This window comes from Bombina bombina, chromosome 4 (assembly GCF_027579735.1).
Source record: "Bombina bombina isolate aBomBom1 chromosome 4, aBomBom1.pri, whole genome shotgun sequence".
Classification (NCBI taxonomy): Eukaryota; Metazoa; Chordata; class Amphibia; order Anura; family Bombinatoridae; genus Bombina; species Bombina bombina.
Window position 1 is genome coordinate 691,657,829 of NC_069502.1, and position 27,725 is coordinate 691,685,553.

The following is a 27,725-nucleotide window of genomic DNA, read 5'->3' on the forward strand; positions in this document are numbered from 1 at the left end:
ACAATACAATTGGGTACAATGTCCTCAATATATCAATACCTCTTGGCATCCTTTCTTCCACCTAGGCCGGTTTATGTTCAGAAATGAGAGGCAGAGCTGGGTGAACGGGTTACACCTCAATAATGGAAAGATGGGCATGTTTCACAGCAAGATCCGCACACTCGTCTCTTTACTTGGAGACTAATATGAACATTCTCACAAGGTGTTACCTCACACCCAGCAAACTGACACACATGTTCAAGGATGCTAGTAATAAGTGTTGGAGGGGATGTGGTCAAGAAGGGACAATGTTACACATATGGTGGGGCTGCACACACTTGTCTCCATTTTGGAGGAGAATTTTCGAGGTGATCAAGGAAGTTACAGGCATAGACCTAGAATTCTCCCCAACAATCCCCATATTCAATGATTTATCTGCTATATCATGCAGGCTGCGCCGTAATATCACTCAAATTATGCTTAATACAGCAAAAAAAATAATTCCCAAACTTTGGAAATCCCTGATGGTTCCCACTATAGAAAAGTGGATACAACAAGTTGATTATACAATTACAATGGAAAGATATTTTTATTTTTCCACAGGAAGGTTGAATTTCTACCATGATATGATGTTCCTATGGGAACAATACAAAGGGGCTAGGGTATAATAAGGAGAGAAAGGAGTGCCTGAGACATTTATCTATAAGACGTCTGTGGGATGGTGGAAAAGAACTCTTATTATGTAACAGGCTTTGAATGTTTGGATCGGGGATGGTGCACATGTCCATGGGCTACATTTTGTATGTTTTTTCTTTAATGTTTATGTTCGTAGGATTACATAATGTTATGAGATTTGATTCATACGCAATTGTTGTAATTTTGTAAATCATCTATCTAATAGACATGTGCGTTCGGAGATTCGGATCAATTCGAATTTCCGAATTACGGTAGTACCGAATCTACCGAATAAATCCGAATTAGTTCGGATTTATTTGTTACATTCGGATGGCCATGGATTACACTAGTATTGTACAGTATATTAGGTTATATCACTCTGCTATGGGTTACACCTAATATACAGTACATAATACTAGTCTAATACACAGCACATCCCACCTAACACATACCGAAATTCCGAATCAAACCGAACCGAATCCAGCCGAATTTATTCAAATCCGAATGAATCCGAAACTAATCCGAAACGAATTCATTCAAATTTTTCCAAATTCGAATCTATCCGAACCGAAATTCGAAAACATCCGAATCGATCTGAACCGAACCAAAACAAATTTTTCCGCTGTGCACGTCTACTATCTAATATGTTGGAGGTCTGGATGGCTACATATAACAGCAAAGGATGCGCACGTCGTATCATATCACAATGTAAGAGACATTGAAGGGACATTAAACCCTATTTTTTTTCTTTCATGATTTAGAAAGAATATGTTGGTGGCTGCACCTATCTGCCTCGTGTGATTGGCTCACCCATGTGCATTGCTATTTTTTAAACAAAGGATAGCTAAAGAATCAAGCAAATTAGATAATAGAAGTAAATTGGAATGTTGTTTAAAATTGTATTCTCTACCTGAATCATGAAATAGAAATTTTGGGTTTAGTGTCCCTTTAACTATCCTGATACAAGATATGGTTTATGTAGCAATGAAAATATGTCTTTTTATATGCTTACATGTTGACTGTCCATGCACTGTTATTTCTTATATATTTCAAATAAAGAAATAAAATATTAAAAAAAAACAAAAAAACTGAAAGCTAGGAATTAAGACGATATTGCCAGGTTAGAAGCCCACAATACTAAAACCAACCATGGGGGCCGCCCAGAAGTTCAACCTACCTGACACATTTCTATGATAAATTAATTAGTAAATATCAATCAGGTTTGCTATGAAATCAGCCCCAGAGTGTATTTTAAATTTAAACATCAGGGGAAAATCAGTAGAACTCCAAGTAAAAGAAGTAAGTTTCAACTAATAAAAAATGTTTTTAAATAATTTTTTTATCAGATAGTGTTATTATGCGTGTAAGTGTACTTTGTTATGTATTTGATGTTTCACGGAACAGTTAACCAGAGTTCTAAGGAGGCATTCTAGAGTAAGTCGCGATTGCGCTCAAGCAATCGCATTTACTTTTAACTCGTAATACCAGCGGTAAACTCGACGAGCGCAAACACCTGTGATAAACCCCTTAATTGCAAAATATTTTAAAACAAAGCATTCTACAAAGTTTTTTATATCTTTACTTAATAAGTTGCTAAAAATAAAGAAAACTAAAATCATCATGAGCTTGAGAAAGGGGCAGGAGCCCCAAAACGTTGCTCTCTTTATTAAAGGTTTCCCTAAACAGAGTGTGCTGCCTCTCTCCTCTTTTTAAAAAGAAAATAATGTATACGTCACTTTTGGAGACTGCACTTGATTGTGAAAATAATAATGAAGGAGAAGCGCACAAGGGGAAGAAAAACAAAGCTATAGCATTTTGTCCAATGGCATAGGACATACGTCTTGTAACAGCATGAATGGCACAGCAGCACAGGCAAAGCTTACACACCCACAACAGGACGCATATCGTGTGCATTTCTCTTAAAATACAACAAACATGAAATTCTTGTTTGGCAAGTACTTGCACAATGTGGCTTTGTTTTAGTTTGATTTATGTTAAAATAATTTTTATTTCCATCCACAAGGAGAGTGCAGTGTACAATTTTCAAAAAGCGTTACAATGGTACATAACATCTTAATTACCCATATATAAACATTGTTTATTACATTCCTGAGATATTTTCAAATTAGGGTCATCCTTTTAAGCTTTAAATCACAGTGCTTATTCATACTTAAACCTTGGGATTATTTTCATTAAATAACTAATAAACAAATAAACTACAGAACTTAAAACAATCAAAACTCAGTGTGGTCAAAATATTTCTAACTGTATTAATTAAACCGTTTTTATTGGGACATCAACTGCTAGAACCCCAGCTGGCCCGGGGTCTCTCTATATATGTCACTTCCTCTATTTTATATCTGTTTCCCTTCTCTTCTTAGCTATTTAATTCTTTACTATGTAATATCCAGTAGTACCAGGTTGCCTGAAACTGTTCTTCTGCGCCCTGAATTCTAGAAGCTCCCTCGGACATAATATATATGTCATTGATCTTACCCTTTACCTCTGACCAAGAAGGAGTGCCTTCTCTCCAATACCTGGCAATGCAAATTCTGGTGGCTGTGCACAGTATTCTAATATATCTGTTGATAGCTGGTATAAACCTTGGAAAGCCTTGATTCAATAATGCCTGAAACATAGTTAATGTAAAATTTTCCTCTAATGTATAATTTAGTAGTTCATTCAACTTTTGCCATATATCCTTTATTACCACGCAGTCCCACCACATATGCTTATAAGTGCCTATTTCCCCACATCCCCGATAGCAGAATTTGGTGTTTCTTTTGGAGTAGTGGGATGTGTTTATCGGGGTCAGGTACCATCGAAATATCGTCTTAATAGTGTTTTCCCTTAGATCAGCGCTCAGAAGCCCCTTGCAAGACTTATACGAAATTTGGTACCATTCTTCTTTTGGTAGTACAACCCCTACATCATCTTCCCATTTTAATAGTATATTGGGTTTGATTTTATTTTTGCTTCTTTGAATGTCTATATATAATCTGGAGATCATCTGTCTTTCTCTGTCTATTGATCTACACATCCTTTCAAGATTTGTCCCTGGTTGGTGTTTGTGATGTATGTTGTAGTTGCGTAAGGCTGAGGAAATCTGTAGATATATATACCAGTGTAGTTTATCTGGATGTATTGTATCCTGTAGCTGATTAAACGTAATAATGCTATTGTTTGTCATGTAGTCTGCCACTCTGTATAATCCTTTGTTTGACCACTTCCCTACTTGCTTCTGTATCTCTTTTGGGTATAGACCATGTATTTGTGGGCATAAGTTCTTGGGTTTTTGTGACTGTTCTCCATAGGGACCACGTGTCCTTAATGGTAAATATTTTGTTCATAATACTATTTCCTCCCATCCCAGTGTCCCATAAAATACTGTCTGGGTTGTCACTCCCTATTAGTCCTGTTTCTATTTTTGTCCAGAGCACGCTTTGCGACTGCTTGCTTAAGAGGGTGGCTTGTGCCATCCTTGAAGCTTGATAGTAGTCCGCTAGATTAGGTAGCCCCACTCCCCCAAGCTGTCTGTGTCGGGCTAATACCTGGGAGGCTATTCTCGCTCCCCTATCTCCCCTTAAGAAGGACTGAAGGTCTGACTGTAGCTTTTTCAAATCTTGGGGGGGCACTGTAATTGGCAATGCGCTAAATAAATATAGGATTCTAGGAAATATGTTCATTTTAATAGTTGATAGGCGGCCATACCATGAGAAATTTCCTTTCTTCCACTTCTGTAAGTCCTGTCTAATCTGTTTGTATAATGGGATGTAGTTTAATTTGTACAGCTTGTCCCCTGAGTCTGAGATCTTAGTGCCTAGATAAGATAGAGCGTGTTTGGTCCATGTCATTTCGAAATGAATCTCTATACGTTTTTGTGTATGGGAGGGGATCGAAAGCGGCAATGCCTCACACTTGTCTAAGTTCACTTTGTAGCCTGAGATCTCTGAGAACTCCCCTAAAATCTTATACAGGTGTGCCAAAGAATTAAGCGGTTTGGTCAATGTCAGTAGGATATCGTCAGCGAATAACGACAATTTATATTCTGATGTTCCTATGTTTACTCCCTTAACTTCTTCTGATCCTCTAATACAGGACGCAAGCGGCTCAATACATATCGCAAAGAGGAGCGGGGACAATGGGCAACCTTGGCGTGTACCATTTAAAATCTGTATGGGCCTAGACTGATAGCCTGCTGCGCTTATCGTGGCTGTTGGTGTGGAATAAATTCCCTTAACTGCTTGTATAAATTCTCCTTTAAACCCAAATGCCCCTAGGGTTTCAAACATATATGTCCAATCAATTCTGTCGAACGCCTTCTCCGCGTCCAGAGATAGGAGCAGAGAAGGCGTTCGCGTCTCCCTCAGGTGTTCTACAAGATCTATAGTTCTCCGTATGTTGTCTGGGGCTTCCCTACCCTGGATGAAACCTACCTGATCAGGATGTATAATGTATGGAAGGATCGTCTTAAGTCTATTGGCTAAAATCTTTGTCAGAATTTTTATATCTTGGTTGATCAGGGAGATTGGTCTGTAATTTTTGCACAGTGTGGGGTCCTTCCCAGGTTTGGGGATAACTACTATCTTGGCCCTAAGAATGTCTGTTGGGATCATTTCTCCTTTCATAATACCATTACAAAATTTCCTAATGTGTGGGACCAGTGCTAACTTAAATAACTTATAGTATTCACTGGTTAAACCGTCAGGTCCTGCTGCTTTACCTATCTTCAACTCACATTAACTATCTCTTGGGTAGTGACCTCAGCATTCAATGCTTCTATATCTGTTTCACTGATAACCTTAAGTTTAGCTTGTTCTTAGAAGTTAGTAGTAATGGCCCTCTTCTCTATGGAGTGTTGAACTTTCTTACCATCATAGAGAGTTTCATAAAATGACGCAAAGATATCTGCAATCTCCTTCGGGTTACTCGTCCCCCTCCCCTCTTGATTCTGTATAGATGAGATAGTGTACATTTTTGTTCTCTCTCTCAATTTATTCGCTAAATATCTGTCAGGTTTGTTTGAGTGTATAAAGTAGGTGCTTTTCAGTCGTTGAATTGCCCTGAGCGCTGCCTCATTTAATACCTTTGCTAGAATGTGTCGCTTGGTCTGGAGTTGTTGGAGAATGGAGTCGGATTGGGATAGCTTATGTTGAATTTCAAGTTTATATATATATGCCTGTAGCTGTTCTATAGTCTTGTTGGCAAGTTTATTGGACTTTGATTTTTCTTTAATGAGAATCCCTCTTATAAAAGGTTTATGTGCCGCCCAGGAGGATAGCGGATTGTCTGTAGTATCCTCATTAAACCTCCAGTATTCCTCCATAGTTTCAAGTATCCGTTTATATGTATGTTTGTTACTAAGAATGCTTGGGTCATATGTCCACGATCTTTGTCTATGTATGTCAATTATGCCTGTCAGATCTGTCTGTACAATAGAGTGGTCAGACCACACACAGGGATGTATATTTGCCTTTCTGATATTTGGTATTAAAGTCTGACTTACTGTTACATGGTCTAATTTGGTGTATGTTTTATGAGCATGTGAGAAAAAAGTATGGTCGTTTGTATGCCCGTATAAGGTCTCCCAGGTGTCGACCAGATTATGTGAGGCTAGGGAGTCCCTTACTGACTTAATTATCGCTAGCTGTCTTTGTTGTTTCTTTGTTATTTTTTTGCCCATATTATGCAAGTGGAGCGACAATGGAATGTTAAAGTCACCTGCTAGAATTGTTCTTGTTTGGGACCACTGAGTGAGGAGATAAGAGACTTGACTAAAAAATATGTGTTGTTGTTCATTCGGTGCATAGATATTACAAAGTGTAATCTTCGTATCTTGGACCATACCCCTCACTATGAGAAATCTGCCTTCTTTATCAGCTACTACCTCCTCTACCTTGAAGTTTAAGGAAGAATGGATAAGGATAGAGACCCCTCTCTTCTTTTGGTCAGCTGTGGCATGGTAGTGTAGGGGAAAGTGTTTATGCCAGTATTTAGGTATTAGTGTTTGTGTAAAGTGTGTTTCCTGTAGGAAAACTAATTTAGCTTTTAGCTTCAAATATTGAGTGAGGGCTATCTTTCTCTTAACATTCGTGTTTAAACCTCTCACATTATGTGAGAGAACTGTAAGAGTAGATGACATTATTGCTTACTCTGTAAACCTGTAAATCGTAAGATAGCACATTATATTACCTAGAGTAGGATTGACAGAGGCTCTGTTGAACTTTGGCGTCCCAATTGACCACACATGAAAACAACATAATAACAATTTAAACTTAATAAACAAATAAAAACATAAATCATTCAGGTATAAGTCCTGAATATAACTTGAACTGTCCATATCAATTGTGCTGTAAATAAAAGAGCAAAAAAAGGAAAAAAAAAAAAACATTTTGTGCAGGGTTATAACTTATTATACTTAAAGCTAAAGTCTTAGAGGTAATTACACCTTAAGTAAATAAATCAGGGCATATGTCCCGTAAACCACCTTCACTGTTCAAGTGTAGCTTTGTTCCTCATGGGACAGTCTCTTGTGTTTCAAATCAAGCATCTTGTATCATCCTCCCTATCTCCTGGGAGACTGTCTGGACTTATTAATGATAACTGTCCTTAACTTGTGGACAAAGAGATAACTTGTAACACATCTTATTCCAACTTAGGGGAGGCATAACTCTATTCCCCTTCTACAAACTTTACTATCATAGTTTTTCAAGGGGAGAAACCATAGTGAGCATAGTTCAGTAAAACATTATAAAATATACTCATCTGACTCTTGCTCTTCTGTAGGATCCTATAGTGTTCTTCCGTAACTGGCTATTTTGGTTTTTTCTTGGTCACTTTGGACCATTTGGGTCTTTTGTTCATTTCTTCTCTTTGAGAGGGTCTTTCAGTTTCTGAGTCGCTGTGGCTGGAAGGTAGCTCAGGTGCGTCCAGGCCCAGGTATGTGCAGATTTCCGGAATGTCCCTTTTGTCCTTTATCGTCAGAGTTTTACCTTCGTGCAATATCTGTAATGCAAAGGGGAAACCCCATCTATAGTTTATTTGGTTTTTACGAAGCAGCTGGGTAAGGGGTCTGAGCAGGCCCCGCCTCTGTAGAGTCCGAATGCATAAATCCTGATAAAATTGGACTACTACGCCTTGATATTTGAAAGTTGGATTTTTCCTTGCTGCTTGGAGAATCAATTCTTTTTCAGGGTATCGGAGCAGCTTAACTATGACATCCCTAGGGGGATAATCTCCTTTCGGCTTTGGTTTAAGAGCTCTATGTGCCCTTTCTAGTTGGAAGTTGTCTTCCTCTATGCAGCCTGTGATTGTCCGGAAAAGTTGTTTTAGGTAGTTATGTAGATCTGATTGCATTATAGTTTCCGGAATTCCTTTAAGTCGCAAGTTACTGCGGCGAGAGCGGTTTTCCATTTCCTCGATTTTGTCTTGGAGAGCATCTAGTTCTATTTGCTGGTCTAGGGTCCGTTGGGATAAGTTAGTTACTGTCTCTTCGACATTATTTTCGTTCTCCTCCAGAGTCGAGACTCTCATACCTAGATCAAGAATTTCATGTTTAAGCTCCGCTAGGCTATTGGTGACTGAGTTTTGGAAAGAGTCCATTTTATTCCACATCTTTTCAAAATTTGTCTCAATATCTTTTTTTGAAACTAGCGTTTTAATATCAGCTCTCGTGACTGGGATCAGCTCCTCAGGGCTGGCCTGCATACTTAATTCTGCATCCATCTCCTCCTCCTGCTCTGCATCTTGGGGTTCTGTAGCTTTGTCTCCCTTAGAAGATTTGAAAAACAAACTGGCTGCTGCTGCTTTACCCGCCGCCTGTGGTTTATTTAATTTTCTAGAAGCCATGCTTCTCTTTTACTTGGGGGGGTTACCTCGTCAGATAGCAGTGTTATATGTCCCAATTGCGCCTTCAAAAAGTTGCTTATGATAAGTTGCAGGAGAAACGTTCAGTATAATAAAACAGATCTACTCTTTATATATGATACAGCCAAAAATCCAGTCAAAGATCATGCCATATATCTGTAATGCCTCGCTTGTGTATATGTTAACCCATTCAGCTTCTTTATCTGTTGCTTTAGTTGCTTTAGCCCATCCTGGTTTACTTCTAATCCTGATTCCCTTACCGCTATGTTGGTGCTTTGTTATTTTATCCCCTTAACATGGGGCTCTTTTAAAGATTATGCTGAGACCTCCCAGGCACCTTCCATACTAAAACAGGGCAGCGTGGTTCATCTTATGTGCGGCCTCTCAAGCTGCGTGGCCCTATGTTCTCAGCTCATTACATGTGGGCTGCCGCGGGAGTGTTCCCTTACCTTTTTTAGGAGATCTCAGGCTGCACCTTCGGTTATACTTGTTTGCGGTGGTGTGGATGGCTTAGTAGTAAGTCTTAGGAATGAGCGCGGCATGTGTATTCAACTTTAGTGCCGTAACTGCAGATCGCTTCTTTAGTTGTTAAGATGGCGCCTCCGTTCAGCCCAGTCAGTGTCGTCTCAAGGCTTCCTTTATTTTACGTTTCTGATCTCTGGGAATCAAGCAATAGCTTCATCTTTATGTCGGTTAGTCACCTAGAAGTAGTTTTAGTTGCTGGAGTGGTGTTTTACGAGTTTTAATACCTCTTAGTGTAATGCCCTGCACAGAGCTGCCTGATTATGCGGCCATCCTCGTCTTCCTTCAAGCTCCGCCCCGTTTTAGTTTGATTTAAAGGGACAGTCTACACCAGAATTTTTATTGTTTTAAAAGATAGATAATCCCTTTATTACCCATTCCCCAGTTTTGCATAACCAACACAGTTATATTAATATACTTTTAACCTCTGTGATTATCTTGTATCTAAGCTTCTGCAAACTGCCCCTTTATTTCAGTTCTTTTGACAGACTTGCAGTTTAGCCAATCAGTGCCTGCTCCCAGATAACTTCACGTGCACGAGCACAGTGTTATCTATATGAAATATGTGAACTAACACCCTATAATGGTGAAAAACTTTTAAAATGCATTCTGAAAAGAGGCGGCCTTCAAGGTCTAAGAAATTAGCATATGAACCCCCTAGTTTAAGCTTTCAACTAAGAATACCAAGAGAACAAAGCAAAATTGGTGATAAAAGTAAATTGGAAAATTGTTTAAAATGACATGCCCTATCTGAATCATGAAAGTTTATTTTGGCCTAGACTGTCCCTTTAAAATAAATTCTAGACATAGGGGTATTATTTCCGCTGCACATCGATAAATGCCGACAGCATACACTGTCATACACTGTTGTATTGTACACAGCATACCCTGTCAGCATTTATCATTGCACCAGCAGTTCTTGTGAACTGCTGGTGCAATGCCGCCCCCTGCAGATTCGCGGCCATTCGGCTGCTAGCAGGTGGTGTTAATCAAATTGCATACAAATTAGAATTTCACTTGTCCCTTTAATATGTTTCTCATGTGAAAAATAATAATACATATATATATATATATATATATATATATATATATATATATATAAAAACCCAAAAGGTCCTGGCACTTCTGAAAGAACACTCCCAAACAGATGGGATAAAAATTCAAAACGTTTATTACATCCACTGATTAAAAGCATGCAAGGATCCAACACATGGATACATATAAAAATAAAAACAAGACTGAAGTGGGATAACCATGACCCCTCAACATCAGACGCGTTTCATGTTGGGTAAGCACTGATAATCTGAGGACTCAAGGTGTTGACCTTATAAAGGGAAAGACACCAATAGAAATCAAGCATGTAATTAACCCCTAGTCAAGTTCAAGTGCTGCCTTAAAGGGAAATACCTTGTCATTTTTGGTTGCTAATTATAATGTGATGATATAGATATAGTGTATTCAGTCTGTTTGTGGCTTTCAAAGAATTAAATAAGCAGATTTAAATAACACATTATAGTATTTTTTTTAGCAAACATGTATCAAAAGAGAGTACTGTACTAATAATAACAGTAAATAATGTCTAATAAATAAATCTACATCCATACGGGAGTTTAAGCCTTTGGGAAATCTAGTATCCAAGATCAAAATCCAAAACACCTCTTTTTCATTGAGTTTGTCTTCCCTGTTACCACCTCTTCTGCCCACAGGGATAAATCAATGCCTTGGACTTTTAATAGGGTACATATATATATATATATATATACACACACACACATATATTCAGTATATATATATGTATATGTACATAAATATATATATATATATATATATATACATATTTATATATACACACATATATATATATATATAAATATACATACAAATATATATATATATATATATATATATAACCTATATTAACTTTCTGATTACAGTACTATATTATCTTTCTAAACGCTCTATGTATATACAAAAGTATTCAAAATTATACATAAGATATTGTTGTTTACACTTGGTCCCCTCCCCTCTCTAAGCTCTACCATTTTACAGATGCAAATATTCCAAAATCCAAACCTTTACATTTTCCAGTCCCAAGCATTTTGGATAAAGGGTTTTCTATGGGTGTGTGTGTGTATGTGTGTATATATATATATATATATATATATATATGAATGAAACATAGAAGACTCAGGCACATTCCGGGTAAAAGGGCAAAAAAGAGCTTTATTATACAAATATAAAAGCAGGCAATAGCATAGTCCAATGTATAAACACTGACACAGCTATAAGTACTATCATACAGTGAATAAGGACTGCTGGAATCCTGTGGCAGACATGTTTCGTGCTAGGATAGCACTTGTTCACTGCTTACAGGATACCCAGACTCCTCTCTTCCTTAAATATGGATTTTCTTAAAGGTGTATATACCCCATTGATTATGTCCTTATTACTAAAATATTTATACATGCTGATCAACTGGTATTTGGCTCATTATGTAATTATATCATTCTCAACTTTCTCATATATTAATTAATAATAATACATACTGTTGCAATTATTTTTATATTTATATCTGCTACATAGCTGTAAATATATAAAAAACAAAGATCCTCAGTAATTCTACTAAACATGACATACATTAGGTCTCCATTTGTATCCCCCATTTTGTGTCTATAGGTATCCAATGTTCACATATATATATAATGAACAACCTTAGGGAATGTAAAGAAACTCAATCAACGTTGTATATATCTAAACACATAAATCAATATCCCTCCTGAAGTTTAAACCATAAGGGATAGAGGTATTTGCTGTAAAAATCCAAAAAACCTCTCTAAGATCTAATTTCTCCTCTCTGTCTCCACCTCTCCTCCATTGAGGGACATGATCTATAGCCTGAACAGATAATAGGTGGACATCAGAATTGTGGTTATTCCTAAAATGTCGGGCAATTGGGGTATCAGAGTCAGGATCCTCAATGGATCGTAGATGCGCTAGGAACCTGTCCTTAAGGGACCTTTTGGTTTTTCCAATATATTGCTTTTGGCACCCCCTACAGGTTAACAAGTAAACTACATGTGTTGTGTTACAATTAATGTAAAAATGTATCTTGTGTATTTTTTCTGTTGTGGTGGAAACAAATGTGTCACCCTCTATTACATGGTTACAGGTCTTGCAGATTTTTTTCCTGCACTTATAGAAACCTTTTCGTTGTTTTAACCAACAGGTATTACCTGACCTTTTCGTGCAATCTGATGGTGACACATGGTTTCCAATTGTTTTCCCTTTTCTAGAAATGTAATCACAACCATTCTTTACAATATCCCTTAGTCCTGGGTCAATTTCTAATATGTGAATATTCCGTTTTATGATATTGCATATTTCAGTATACTCCATACTATATGTTGTAATAAATTTTGGTTTATGTTTTATATCAGTGTTATGATGTCTCTTGTATTTATCATTATTTATCAATAATGTTTCTCTAGGTATTGCATCTACCTCATTTCTGGCCTTATTAAGGATATTAATATCATATCCTCTATTCATCAATCTTTCTGTTATGATGTCAGCTTGTTTGTTGTAATCTATAGTCTTTGAACAATTTCGTTTGGCCCGAATATATTGTCCCTTCGGTATACCTCGTATTGTATGTCGTGGATGACTTGAATTAAATTCAAGAATAGTGTTTCCTGATGTTGGCTTCCTATATAGATTTGTCTCAATTGAATCTAATGTATCACTTATTGAAATATTGATATCCAAGAAACAGATTTAATACCACATTGGTTGACATTTAAATAATCACAAAATCTCTCCACTTCTTGTTCATCACCATCAATAATGAAAATCAAATCATCAATGAACCTAGCGTAAAGAACAATATTGTCTTTGATGGTGATGAACAAGAAGTGGAGAGATTTTGTGATTATTTAAATGTCAACCAATGTGGTATTAAATTTATAGGAGAGCAAAACAAAAGTCAAATCTGCTTCTTGGATATCAATATTTCAATAAGTGATACATTAGATTCAATTGAGACAAATCTATATAGGAAGCCAACGTCAGAAAACACTATTCTTGAATTTAATTCAAGTCATCCACGACATACAATACGAGGTATACCGAAGGGACAATATATTCGGGCCAAACGAAATTGTTCAAAGACTATAGATTACAACAAACAAGCTGACATCATAACAGAAAGATTGATTAATAGAGGATATGATATTAATATCCTTAATAAGGCCAGAAATGAGGTAGATGCAATACCTAGAGAAACATTATTGATAAATAATGATAAATACAAGAGACATCATAACACTGATATAAAACATAAACCAAAATTTATTACAACATATAGTATGGAGTATACTGAAATATGCAATATCATAAAACGGAATATTCACATATTAGAAATTGACCCAGGACTAAGGGATATTGTAAAGAATGGTTGTGATTACATTTCTAGAAAAGGGAAAACAATTGGAAACCATGTGTCACCATCAGATTGCACGAAAAGGTCAGGTAATACCTGTTGGTTAAAACAACGAAAAGGTTTCTATAAGTGCAGGAAAAAAATCTGCAAGACCTGTAACCATGTAATAGAGGGTGACACATTTGTTTCCACCACAACAGAAAAAATACACAAGATAAATTTTTACATTAATAGTAACACAACACATGTAGTTTACTTGTTAACCTGTAGGGGGTGCCAAAAGCAATATATTGGAAAAACCAAAAGGTACCTTAAGGACAGGTTCCTAGCGCATCTACGATCCATTGAGGATCCTGACTCTGATACCCCAATTGCCCGACATTTTAGGAATAACCACAATTCTGATGTCCACCTATTATCTGTTCAGGCTATAGATCATGTCCCTCAATGGAGGAGAGGTGGAGACAGAGAGGAGAAATTAGATCTTAGAGAGGTTTTTTGGATTTTTACAGCAAATACCTCTATCCCTTATGGTTTAAACTTCAGGAGGGATATTGATTTATGTGTTTAGATATATACAACGTTGATTGAGTTTCTTTACATTCCCTAAGGTTGTTCATTATATATATATATGTGAACATTGGATACCTATTGACACAAAATGGGGGATACAAATGGAGACCTAATGTATGTCATGTTTAGTAGAATTACTGAGGATCTTTGTTTTTTATATATTTACAGCTATGTAGCAGATATAAATATAAAAATAATTGCAACAGTATGTATTATTATTAATTAATATATGAGAAAGTTGAGAATGATATAATTACATAATGAGCCAAATACCAGTTGATCAGCATGTATAAATATTTTAGTAATAAGGACATAATCAATGGGGTATATACACCTTTAAGAAAATCCCTATTTAAGGAAGAGAGGAGTCTGGGTATCCTGTAAGCAGTGAACAAGTGCTATCCTAGCACAAAACATGTCTGCCACAGGATTCCAGCAGTCCTTATTCACTGTATGATAGTACTTATAGCCGTGCCAGTGTTGATACATTGGACTATGCTATTGCCTGCTTTTATATTTGTATAATAAAGCTCTTTTTTGCCCTTTTACCCGGAATGTGCCTGAGTCTTCTATGTTTCATATACAATTATTGGCACTGAAGGACGAGCAGTGCTTTCTCAGTAGCACATCCGGGATATCAGGGTGACGTCATCCCCCCCCCTTGGAGCTCCATAGTGCCGTATCAGCGTGTGTGGAGGGTAAGGCAGAGCGCAACGCTGCAAACTGTGTGGAGTATATATATATATATATATATATATAGGGTCAGGCAGAAGTAACGGCCCAAAGAGTGTGGTTGTATTATGTTACACAATTATATGCTTATTTATTTTCTGTAAGAACTCTGTAAGATACTAAGTCTGTAAAAATAAAAGATTTTATATAGATTACAAGCTCATGACCCTGTATATATATATATATGTGTATATATATATATACCCTGTATATATATATAAAAAGTTTCCAGAGAGTTCTTTGGTTTTTATATTATATGGAAATATATGTTTTAACTGTAAATATATATATGTATATGATTATATACATATATATGTATGTATTAATATGTGTATATACACATATAACACATATACAGTATATATATATATATTCATATACATATATAGTTTTAATTTGCTGCCCAATGCTGTGTGACTTACCCCCTGCACTGTGCTAGGTGCTTTGCGTGTCTCACGGCATGAGAATGAGGCTCCCATTGGAGCCTATGGCAGTGCACTCTCTGTACATGTGTGTGGATTTATGTGTATATGCATTTATGTGTATGTTTTGTGCGCACATATATATGTACACATACATACACATATATACTGTACATAAACATTTACAAATATGCACACACACACACATATATATATATATATACACACAAACTCACCGGCCACTTTATTAGGTACACCATGCTAGTACCGGGTTGGACCCCCTTTTGCCTTCAGAACTGCCTTAATTCTTTGTGGCATAGATTCAACAAGGTGTTTTAAACATTCCTCAGAGATTTTTGTCCATATTGATATGATAGCATCACACAATTGCTGCAGATTTGTCGGCTGCACATCCATGATGCAAATCTCCTGTTCCACCACATCCCAAAGGTGCTCTATTGGATTGAGATCTGGTGACTGTGGAGGCAATTGGAGTACAGTGAACTCATTGTCATGTTCAAGAAACCAGTTTGAGATGATTTGAGCTTTGTGACATGGTGCATTATCCAGCTGGAAGTAGCCATCAGAAGATGGGTACACTGTAGTCATAAAGGAATGGACATAGTCAGCAACAATACTCAGGTAGGCGTCTAAACGATACTCAATTGGTTCTAAGGGGCCCAAAGTGTGCTAAGAAAATATCCCCCACACCATTACACCACCATAACGAGCCTGAACCGTTGATACAAGGCAGGATGGATCCATGCTTTCATGTTGTTTATGCCAAATTCTGACCCTGCCATCTGAATGTCGCAGCTGAAATCGAGACTCATCCGACCAAGCAACGTTTTTCCAATCTGCTATTGTCCAATTTTGGTGAGCCTGTGCAAATTGTAGCCTGAGTTTCCTGTTCTTAGCTGACAGGAGTGGTCTTCTGCTGCTGTAGTCCATCAGTATCAAGGTTTGACGTGTTGTGCATTCAGAGATGGTATTCTGCATACCTGTGTTGTAACAAGTGGTTATTTGAGTTACTGTTGCCTTTCTATCATCTCAAACTAATCTGCCCATTCTCCTCTGACCTCTGACATCAACAAGGCATTTTTGTCCACACAACTGCCCCTCACTAGATATTTTTTCTTTTTCATTCTCTGTAAACCCTAGAGATGGTTGTGCATGAAAGTCTGAGTAGATCAGCAGTTTTTGAAATACTCAGACCAGCCCATCTGGGACCAACAACGAGGCCACGTTCAAAGTCACTTAAATCCCCTTTCTTCCCTATTCTGATGCTCGGTTTGAACTTCAGCAAGTCATCTTCCCCACGTCTAGATGCCTAAATGCATTAAGTTGCTGCCATGTGATTGGCTAATTAGCAATTTGTGATACCAAGCAATTGAACAGGTATACCTAATAAAGTGGCCGGTGAGTGTGGGTGTATATATATATATATATATATATATATATATATATATATATATATATATGCCTTTTATCTCTTCCCAGTCCAACGCCTTGTCGTATACAGGTATACCCCACTCATACAGCGGGTTAGGGACCGGAGCCCCGCTGTAAAGTGAAAACCGCCTTAAAGTGAAACAAGGCAGTTTTAGCTTTCTTTTCACTTGCCAGTGTATTTAAAGACTTGAAAACATGTTTGACCTAACATATATAAGGGTACAGTAATGCTATGTTTAGTTTAACACTAGCATAACACAGTATTCAATTAGTATTCAATAAATACTGTACCTGTAATAGTTACAATTACTGTAGTAAAATTTGCCAGACTATAACACTGAGACACAGATTGCGCTGTAATGATGTAAGCAGAGTGAACTTAGCATAACAAAATGGTGCCAGTCACTTTTCTCGCAATCTCACGATGATTACAGCACTGTTTCAAAATCCTTGGAGGTTGAACTTCAGCTCCACAAAGCGCTGTATTAGCGAAGCGCTGTAAAGTGAAGCGCTGTAAAGTGGGGTATACCTGTACCATGTTTCTTTAAAACACTTTTTATACATTTAATAAATAATTTAGGTGGTTTAGGGAAATTCTTCATTAACAAAAGAAACACTTATGATTAGATTCATTTACTAGAGGTTACCTCAATCAATATTAAGTAAGTGTGCTTGCTTGAGGAAGAGAGCTCCAGTGTTTTCTTGGGGAATATATCCTACTTTTTCTCCTGGTGTATGGTAGAAACAATTTCTCAAAGTGTGGTGTTTCGTGGATCCAAATAGGTTTCAGTCACCTCTCCCCGATGCCAGCAACTGAAACACTGCCTGTCCGTTTAAAGTATAGGGTGCCATAAGAGTTGTTCGCTGCACTAAACATTATCTGGTTATTCTGAGCTAGGGCCTGTAATATTGATAGCGTTCTACTTGTAATCTAGGCCAAAATGTGCAAAATATTATATATTTGTGTATATTGTGTTGTTCAATCTTATGAACTGTAGGGGATTCACAGGTGCCAGTCCACCAAATTAGATATTATTATTTTATATATTATTATAGATAGCATGCCAAGCCCACACACATAAGGGCAGATCAATTTGAGAGATACTCATAAGACAATTATACTACAGGATAGGAGACAAAATAAAAATTGTCCTTTGTAAAATTGTGATAGATGGCACAGATGATATTGTTCTGTGTGCTGTCTCAGACCTGCTTCCTCCAGAAAAACTTCCTGGATGGTATGGCTGCTATTATGGGGCACTTCAGACTGGTTGACTCCATAGAAAATGGATATGACAGTTACCTGCAACTCTCATAGCGTTATAGATTGTTATAGGTCTTGTCTGACTTATACTGGAGAACCCAGAAAGTCACTGCCAGCCAGGCTGATATCTACAACTCACTATAAGAACATGCAAATGAAATAAGCCTTTGTATTGCTGTGGAGCAAGGGAAGGTGAGTGTGTGAACTGTATCACGTGACTTCACCTCCTTATCCCTTACCTGGCAATAACTGCTGACTACAGCAACTAGCACAGAGGAAATATAACAGATCCTCAAACTAAAGGAGCAGGATATTTTAGTTTATGTCTACCACATCACACCATGTGATATTTATTGTCACAGAGCCCTGCCTTATGACTTCACAGGTCTGTTATGGCAGTAAAGGGCTTCTATCATGCATTAAGAGATGAGTAAACGCACGTACATATCCTCCTTTAGGCATAATGCACATTGAGAAACACTTGTCTTTATGTAATTATTTGTTCCCTAAAAGCACTGCACATTACTCCCTCAATGTTTCTGCCTCTCTATCTCTCTCTTTCACAGTGCATGCTCATTTTAGTCAGATATTTAAAGGGTAATTAAACCCAAATGTTTTCTTTCATGATTTAGAAAGAGCATGCGATTTTAAACAACTTTCTAATTCACTTCTATGATCTATTTTGCTTCATTCTCTTGATATCCTTTGCTGAAAATCATATCTAGATAGGCTTAGTAGCTGTTGATTGGTGGCTGCACATAGATGCCTCATGTGATTGGCTCATCCATGTGCATTACTTTTTCTTCAGTTAAGAATATCTAAAGAATGAAGCAAATTCGATAATAGAAGTAAATTGGAATGTTGTTTAAAATTATATTCTCTACCTGAATCATGAAAGAATTTTTTTGGGTTGAGTGTCCCTTTAATACAGATGTATCTAGGACATATGAAAAACTAATATAGAACAATAACTAAACTCAAATGAATAAAAACACATTCCCACAATAAAGTATCTAGCAGTATAGTAACAGTATATGAGGTTAAAAATGACAACATTCCACCTAGTTCAACCTTTACAGGTCCCTTTTCATTGATAAAAAACAATCAAACAAAAAGGCACCTCTTTGTGCAATATGCTTTACCAATATTGGACAAACAACATATACAGAAATCATACTACTCACAAATGTAAAGCACTTTAATCAGATTTGTCAGCGTGATCAAATGGAGTAAAAAAACAAATATGAAATGCAAATGTTGTTCCATTAAACATATCTGAGTATGCTCAACACTGCAGTATGCACGTGCCTCATTAAACATACTCCAGCACTACGGAATTTTGCGCCACTATACAAATAAATGATAATAATTATAATACTCATGCAAAACTCCTTGGATTTTTTTGCCAGCGGGAGGTGTGGGAGGGAAGGCGAGAGGCAGGTGGGCGGCAAAGTGGGAGAGGGAGAAAGAGAGCGTGGGAGGGACCCTACGCTGCAGAGGGATGGGGCGCTGCACTATGGAAAAGGGCTGTAATGGGGGGGCCCTATTTAGCGATTACGGTGTAGGAGGACCACAACACTGCAGAAAAAACTCCAAAACATAATGTATAATTTAAAAAAAAAAAATGATGAGATAGGGAAGGGTTAGAGAGCTGTTTGGGAGGGACCAGGGAGGTGGGAGGGATCACTACATTGCAGAAAAAAATAATAACAGAAAAAACATTAACCTCTTAAGGACATATGACAGAATTTTTCCGTCATAAAACAATTGAGCAAACTGAAAGCTGTGTCCTTAAAGGGTTAAAGAAAAAAAAAGCCCTAAACGGCACACTGGCAGACTGCCTACCAGTACCTAAGATGGTGGTGACCATTGGGGGTGAGGAAGGAAAGAGTGTTGTTTGGGAGGGATCAGGGAGTGTGAGGTGTCAGGTGTGAGGGTAATCCCTAATATACAGCTAATATTAACCTTACAAGCTACCTGATTAACCCCTTCACTGTCGGTAATAATAGAAGTGTGGTGAGTAGCTGCAATTAGCGGCCTTCTAATTACCAAAAAACAATGGCCAAGCCATACATGTCTGCTATTTCCGAACAAAGAGGATCCCAGAGAAGCTTTTACAATTATTTGTGCTATGATTGCATAAGCAGTATGTAAAAAATTTCAGTGAGAAACCCAAAGTTTTTTTAAACGATCGCATTTAGTGGGGAAATGTTGTCATAAAATATACCGAAATGGGCCGATATCAATAATTTGGGTTGTCTACTTAAATATATATATATATATATTTTTGATAGGTAAATAAAAAAAACAAAGCCCTATTTCTGTTTGGTAAAAATTCTTTTTTTGGGGGGGGCAAGTTTTTCTCTGAAATTTCCAGTAGAGAAGGGATTAAATAATGGCTAATGCTGAGTTTTTCTAACACACTTTGCTTTGCATTTCAAAGTGTCTTGCAATATAGACTAATGATCCATCAATATTTTTATTCAGTGCTCAGTGCTTACAGATCTTTTGGAAGGCAATAATGCCTATTTTTATACACCTGTTGAACAACAATTGTGAACATTATTGGAAAATACATTTTAAAAAACATTTTTTAGTCATAAACTTCTCACAAAAATGTTTCAGCTGAAGTGCCACAAGGTCATGAATTTCAGTGTTAAATAATGACAGTACTGTACTTAGATTTAAGTAAATGCTCTAATTTAAAGCTTATATTTGCTGGGTAAAGTCCCATGCTACAAAAAAAAAGAAGTTAACTCTCTAGGTGCAGGGGTTATAACACGTTCATTTTTCCCCCATTTTGCTGTGATTTTTGCATTATCTTGCCATATTAGGATTGCCACCTCAGCCATGTTTTCCTGGACCCTTATGAGTTATACATACTGCAGGGAGTGCTGGTAAGAACATGAATTTACCCTAGAAAGCACACACATAGTGACACTGAACAGCACTATTCATGTTCCTCTCTACACACCCTGCAGCATGTATAATTCATAAGTGTGGCTGAGGTGGCATTGGCAACCCTTTTCCATATACATATGACAAACTAATTACTGTTGCACTTGTGTTTTTAAAATATATATCTTTAAAAAATGAACAACTGAACAACATCTTAGCTGTGTGGGGCAATGTTTGTGGAGATGAATCAGTGACTGTCAGCTTAGGATCATCTAAATGATAATATTTGAGGTAGCAATCGCAGCTGACCTCTTTTTATTATGTTTTTAGGAATTATTAGGGGTTTTCTTGGTTATACTCCTGGCAGAAATGTAAATTTAAAAAATAGAGGGTTAAAAAAAAAAAACAACATATGCTTTTTTGTGCATCTGATCATACTTTTTTTTTTCTTTGAGGTCTCACTGGAGATGCCATTACAAACACTGTCGCAAACAATTCATATGCGGGGACACACACATATATATAAATAATATTATAATAAAGGAGTCTTTCCATACTATTATATTTTCTTGTGGATCACAAGTGTTGATTTTACACTGTAGGCTACAGGGGTTTTAAGAAGCAAGGGAGATACATCGGTCCCTCTCCATTTTCCCTTTCGATAACGAAGCCAAGATAGTGTGAATGATAACAGTAAGGGAAAACTGAACTCGAATTGTGTGTGGGGAAAAAAAGTATATAGGTTACATTTTTTTTTTTTTTTTTACCATATCTGTTTTGCTTATAATTTTTTATTTATTTTTTTTGCTCAAGATAATTAAAGTCATTAGTATTTATATATAGTTAGATTAGTATCTGTGCATATTATTCTTTATAGTAGTGTCTATTACATGCAGTTATATGAAAATTGGTGTATACTGTCCCTTTAAGTAAGGGCCAAGTTTCAAGAAAAGTAAAGCATTCAAAAAATGTAATTTGTTTGTTGATTTTTTTTTTCTATTTTGTTTTAAAAATTAATCATATTATGGAAATGTTAATTATCAATAATAAAAACAAAACTGGTTACCGTGAGTATAACAATACAAAATGTACAGCTTTATAATTAGTAGTTAACAACTACCCACATGCACGTACATGTGTACACACTAATTTAATTCATACAGCTCCAGGCTGCTCACATTATAATAAAAAACAACAGCTTCACAGAAAAAAAAAAAATCTTGAAAACTGAGCTGTTTCAGGTCATTGTGCAACTATAGAGAATGTAGGTGCTACCATCGCTACCTCTATAAACATATGATTTTAGCAGCACAAATATACACTTTCCACCCTGTTACATTTGTGGCATTTATGAATAAATATTTCCCATCTAGCACAAAATAAAAGAAGTTAAAGTGCCATAAAACATGTTTAGATCTGTGCATTTTACTAAAAAGGGCTAATTAAGTAAAAAATAGTTTGCATAAAAAATTGTTTCAAAATTGCTAAAAATAATTTAAAAAAATAATCGAAATTAAATAGCTATGCTGTCTGGAGTAGTCTGATCCACCCCTCGTTATCAGTGTTTAGCATCAGAAACACAGGCATTGTATTTCAATTGTGTTCACAGCAGCTTATTTGCTTCTAGACATGCTCCAGCAGATAATGAGTGTTAAAATCTGCATTCTACCAAAGCAAAGGTGGATATAGATACAGCCATATAAGGAAATGGGAGGGGGGAGTTAGAGCTGTACAATTCGGAAACTTAAAAGAAAGGGTTAATGGCGAGGCACTGCAGTATAAATTTGCAGGTTAAGTAATTAAAGTACATACTATTATATTTTGTCTCTATCCCAACTTGTTTTATGTCCCTTTAAATGAAAATTTTCACATATCAAATTTTAACAGGTACACAAAAATGTGTGTCCACTGGTTTATGAGGAAATATAAAATAAAGCCAAAAAGAAAATACAAAATAAAATACCTTTTTCAAAATGGAAGCTTGCAGTGACATAACAGAGTGTGCTCATTGAGTCACATTGGTTTAGACAGCCTTTTATTTCTTGGTAACAGGTGAATGATGTGACTGGACTGAGGGAGGTATTATTTCTGCCTATTACAATTACATCCCATGCATAGAGTTTTACTAAATTTAAATTTGCAGTACTTTTACCCACAGGTTAGCAAAGCTCTCAGTGGTTCTGCAGTCTGTGGGATTGTCTCCAATTTAGAAGCACTCCCCTGTTGTCACTTCTTACTCCTTTTCATCTATATTAAAGGGACAGGAACTCCTTAATATTGATGTTGCCTTGCTATAGAAGAACATAGTTTAAACATTTTAGAATAACATTTAGAATAACAAGACATTGCAATAGCACTCAAATATTTTCTCCCCTTTAATTTGTTCCCAATGATCCACTTTACCTGCTGGAGTGAATTAAATTGTTTACAAGTATTTATATTACCCTTATATTACCCTTATATTGGCATTTCAAATAGTTTATTTAGCCTGTGGTATCCCCTGAAAGTTTTTGGCCTCAAGGCCAAGCTGTGTTAACACAGCCAGTAGAAGAGATTACACTCCCAGTGGGTTATAGAAGAGATAATGTAATAAAATGTTAATTTTCCATTGTTCTCTCCAAGTATTGGTGACTGGTTTATGGACAGATATAAGATAAAGAAGCAGGTATATGTACACAGTGTGATAAAGTAATAAGATCTGATTATACCTACAAGCTCAGCCCATTTTATATACACAAATAAGCCTTAAAAAGCAAAACTCATAATTGGAAACACATTAAGGAAAAAAACATCTTTTAGTTTACTGTCCCTTTAACAAGCAGCGGATGCTGCAATCTACCCTGATAGTTTCCAGATCGCAGGAAACATAAGTTAAGAAGCAGCGGTCTTAAGACCGCTGCTTCTTAACTTATTTGCCAGCTCTGAGGCGGCAGACAGCAATCATCCCGATCAGATACGATCAGGATGATTGATACCCCCTGCTAGCAGCCGATTGGCCGCAAATCTACAGGGGGACCATTGCACAAGCATTTCACTAGAAATGCTTGTGCAATGTTAAATGACTACAGCATATGCTGTCAGCATTTAGCGATGTCGGGCGGACATGAACCGCTACAGCCGATCATGTCCGTCCGACATTTATTTAATCAGCCCCTTTGTCTGAACTTCAAATGAGTAGTAGATTTTTTTCTGACAATTTTAAAAGTTATGTCAATTTCCACTCCCCCTGTACCATGTGACAGCCATCAGCCAATCACAAATGCATACATGTACCATGTGACAGCAATCAGCCAATCACAAATGCATACATGTACCATGTAAAAGCCATCAGCCAATCACAAATGCATATACTTTATTTTGTTAATTCTTGCACATGCTCAGTAGGACTGCACACATTTTGTTAATGGAAGTAAATTGGAAAGTTGTTTAAAATTGCATGCGCTATCCGAATAATGAAAGTTTCATTTTGACTTGAGTGTACCTATAGGGCTATATTCTTGGCAGCACTGTTGCACTATGCATAGTCCTATCAGTCACAAACATGATCAAAACCGGCTATTTCCATTCAAGCATTACAAAATAGCTTTTATTAATACATTATTTTTCATTTGCTCTACATTAATCTTCTAAAACCACAGTCTATCAATGTGCAAATATTACTGATAATCATCAATGAGACACCACGTCAGGCCTCTCATGTCCCACTATTAGACAAAAGGTCTCTTTATCAGATCACACAATGTAAAACCATTAAAAAAAATTAGGTCAAAGTTCTAATAGTGTAAGATTTTTTAAGATTTACTAACAAATCTCAGAGATAAAAAAGGAAATATTTAAATAAAAAACACATGATATTTACTTACAATTATCTAGGTAGCTCTTCAACAAAGAATACAATGGAACCAAAGCAAATTTGATAATAGAAGTAAATTAGAAACTTTTTAAAAATGGTATACTTTGTCTGAACTGTAAAATATATTTTATTCTGGTTAATTTTAACTGAAATGCTTCCAATTTCAATACTATTTAATATTTAAATTAGATTATTGTCACTAATGATTTTATTGCTGCAGACTTTCCCCCCAAATCCTCAGGGATTCAGTACAGCCAATCATATGAAGCAGCATATGAGCATAGACAAATGGGGAAATTCTCTCCCACTGGTCTGCGTTAGTCTAATAGGTCATGTTGCACTTTTGTGACTCTTTTTGTAGGATCTTTTTAGACTAACACAATGGTGGATGTGATTATAATTGTATTATCAGAAATAATATTGTTCCTTGGACTTTCTGAGTTAAAAATATATTATTTGTAACATAACTCCCCTAGGGGGAAAGCCGTGATTGGAGGAAGCTGGATTAGTCATTGATGACGTGTGAAGAGAGGATCTCCAGGTGGGGGAAGCTGCTCTGGCTGTGAAAAGAACAAAGGTAAGTTTTGAATCAAAACGGCTGCTTTCTAAACTTTGATGAATGAAAGTGCCCCTGTTTTTAATAGTATTTTTAAAATATGGGCTTTCATTCATCAACGTTTACCTTCACTTTAAAGGGACAGTCTACTTGAAAATTTTATTGTTTTGTATTTATTTGTGTGTATATGTATTTACATATATACACATATAAAAGCATACATACATATGTATACATATATAGACATATATATAAGTGCATTGGAGCCCTTTGCAGTTAAGTAGATGAAAATATGTAAAGTCATATTTATGCCATATAAGTATTATACTGTGTATTTACTGTAAATATTTCACATTCCCATGTTCTGCACACAGGGGTAATAGCAGAGCAAGTGTGTGCACAATGTGCATTGGTTCAATGTGTTGTGTAGTAGTGTGGGCTACTCACTGCTGCAATAGTGAAGTGTATTAGGGTTTAGCTATGTGAGTGTATTTAGTGCAATAGTCTGTATTTGTGTCAGTGAGTGGTGTAGAAGTCTGACTGTATTACTGGGTAGAGTGAGTGCATTAATGTCAGGGAATGGTCGGATCCAGCTATTGGGTGCATCTTCACACAGGAAAAAAAGAGCGTTGTAAGTAGCATGTGGTTAGCGAAAAGTTAACTGTAGCTGAGCTACTAAAGTGCCACCCCTTTCCAGACTACCTGACCGCTTGCTTTAACCGTGGAGTGTGGGGTGAAGCGGGGGGGGAGGGGTTGCTGGAAAAATGTCAGAATCACTGCAAAGCTTCCATACATTGCATTCAACTTGTAATAACAGGGCACATTTGCGTGCGCCGGTATTACTGAGTGGAGCACAAATATTGAACTTGCGAAAGCGCAATGTTGCACTCCACTTGTAATTGTCCCTTTAAATTCAGATGCAGGGGTGATTTTAGAGTTTAGACCATATAATTTTGGGGTGAAGAAAGCTGACTACCAAGCTAAATATTAATGATGCAGGGGTACTATTAGGGACCTAATCGTCTACTACTTATTCATACCAGGGTTAAAATCGTAAACGAAAATTATTGATTTTTTTTCCCCCTTAAACTAAAATAAAATAATTTTAAATAAATTAAAACTAAACTAAATTAAAAATAGTGGTTGGAAAACTAACTTATTACAAAAAAACATATTTTTTGTTGCAATCCGCCCTTTATCACATGACTGACAGTGTAGGTAATAAAAAAAAAGTCTAATAAGATATCCAACCTGCAGATAAAGCACAAGCAAGTAAGGTTACTGATTTCCCTGCGGCATCTTAATGTTTTTATGGCTGCTAGGAGACTTCACAGCCCTATAACCCATCTATGAGCGACTACTTTTAATTCAACTTTGACACTGAAAAGAGCGAGTGCACTGTTATGTTAAACCACACCCTTGTGCCATAGAGACAAGTAGGAAACATTTGCAAAGCTTCTATTGATAGGAAAACAAATTATTTGTGGCTTAAGCCGAGGCAACCAAGTAAAAAGCACCATAAATGTCAGCTGCAGTGGTGGAACTTGTGAAGCAGCAAACTGTAACATTGTGTTTGCAAAGGTCTGCTGGATTTAACCAGAGGTTGATCCAATCTTGTTGATCGTGTTTATTTGCTTCTGATATGCTTTTTTGACATCAGAGTGATCACAATCCAAAAGATTTCCATACTGGAAAAATATTGTAAAATTCACCGGTAGGATGCATGGACAGCATCAAATTTAGCAATCAAAATCCACCCAACCACATGCTATTGACTAAATATGTGCAACAAAATGTACACATTGAATTCAACAGCTAAAGGCACTTATATGCTTAAGACACAGACTGACTGATAACACACATTGGATAAAATATAATCTGTGCATGCTCAGACCCAAAATAAAACTATAATAATATAATTGCTGACCATGCCAACAACAGCGATGGCCCTTTTTGATGAAGGTTGAATCGTGCCAAGTGATAAAAGATACCGAACATGTCATCATCACCAGTTATCTGAAATGTAAATGTTAAAACATGAATAAAACGTATCTACAAAATATTGAGAGTTGTGAAATGGATACAGAGATCATTACCAATGTATACCTATCAGAAAATCAATAAAGGGACAGTCTACACCAGAATTTTTATTGTTTTAAAAGATAGATAATCCCTTTATTACCCATTCCCCAATGTTGCATAATCAACACAGTTATATTAATATACTTTTTACCCCTGTGATTACCTTGTATCTAAGCATCTTCTGACAGCCCCCTGATAACATGACTTTATATTTATTATCTATTGACTAGCATTTTAACCATTTATTGCTGTATTGTGCTGGCTCTTAAATAACTCAACAGACGTGAGCACAATGTTATCTATATGGCACACATGAACTAGCAGTTTTCTGTTGTGAAAAGCAAATAAGCATGTTATAAGAGGCTGTCTGTAGTGGCTTAGAAACAGGCATATATTTAGGATGTTTAAATGTT

The 27,725-nt window shown here is 36.5% G+C and overlaps 1 protein-coding gene across 4 annotated transcripts in view; it reads right to left on the reverse strand.

The window, feature by feature from the left end:
* The window catches only part of TRAF3IP2 (TRAF3 interacting protein 2), a 121,821-nt gene that overhangs the window by 66,940 nt on the left and 27,156 nt on the right, over window positions 1-27,725 (reverse strand). Inside the window, exon 1 of one of the 4 annotated variants that reach the window (XM_053710868.1) lies at window positions 22,974-23,083. The exons of the other annotated variants lie outside the window; for them this stretch is intronic. The gene's annotated coding sequence lies outside the window, so the exon portion shown is untranslated. Of the gene's footprint in view, window positions 1-22,973; window positions 23,084-27,725 lie in introns of those variants that run through there. 4 annotated transcript variants of the gene reach the window in all.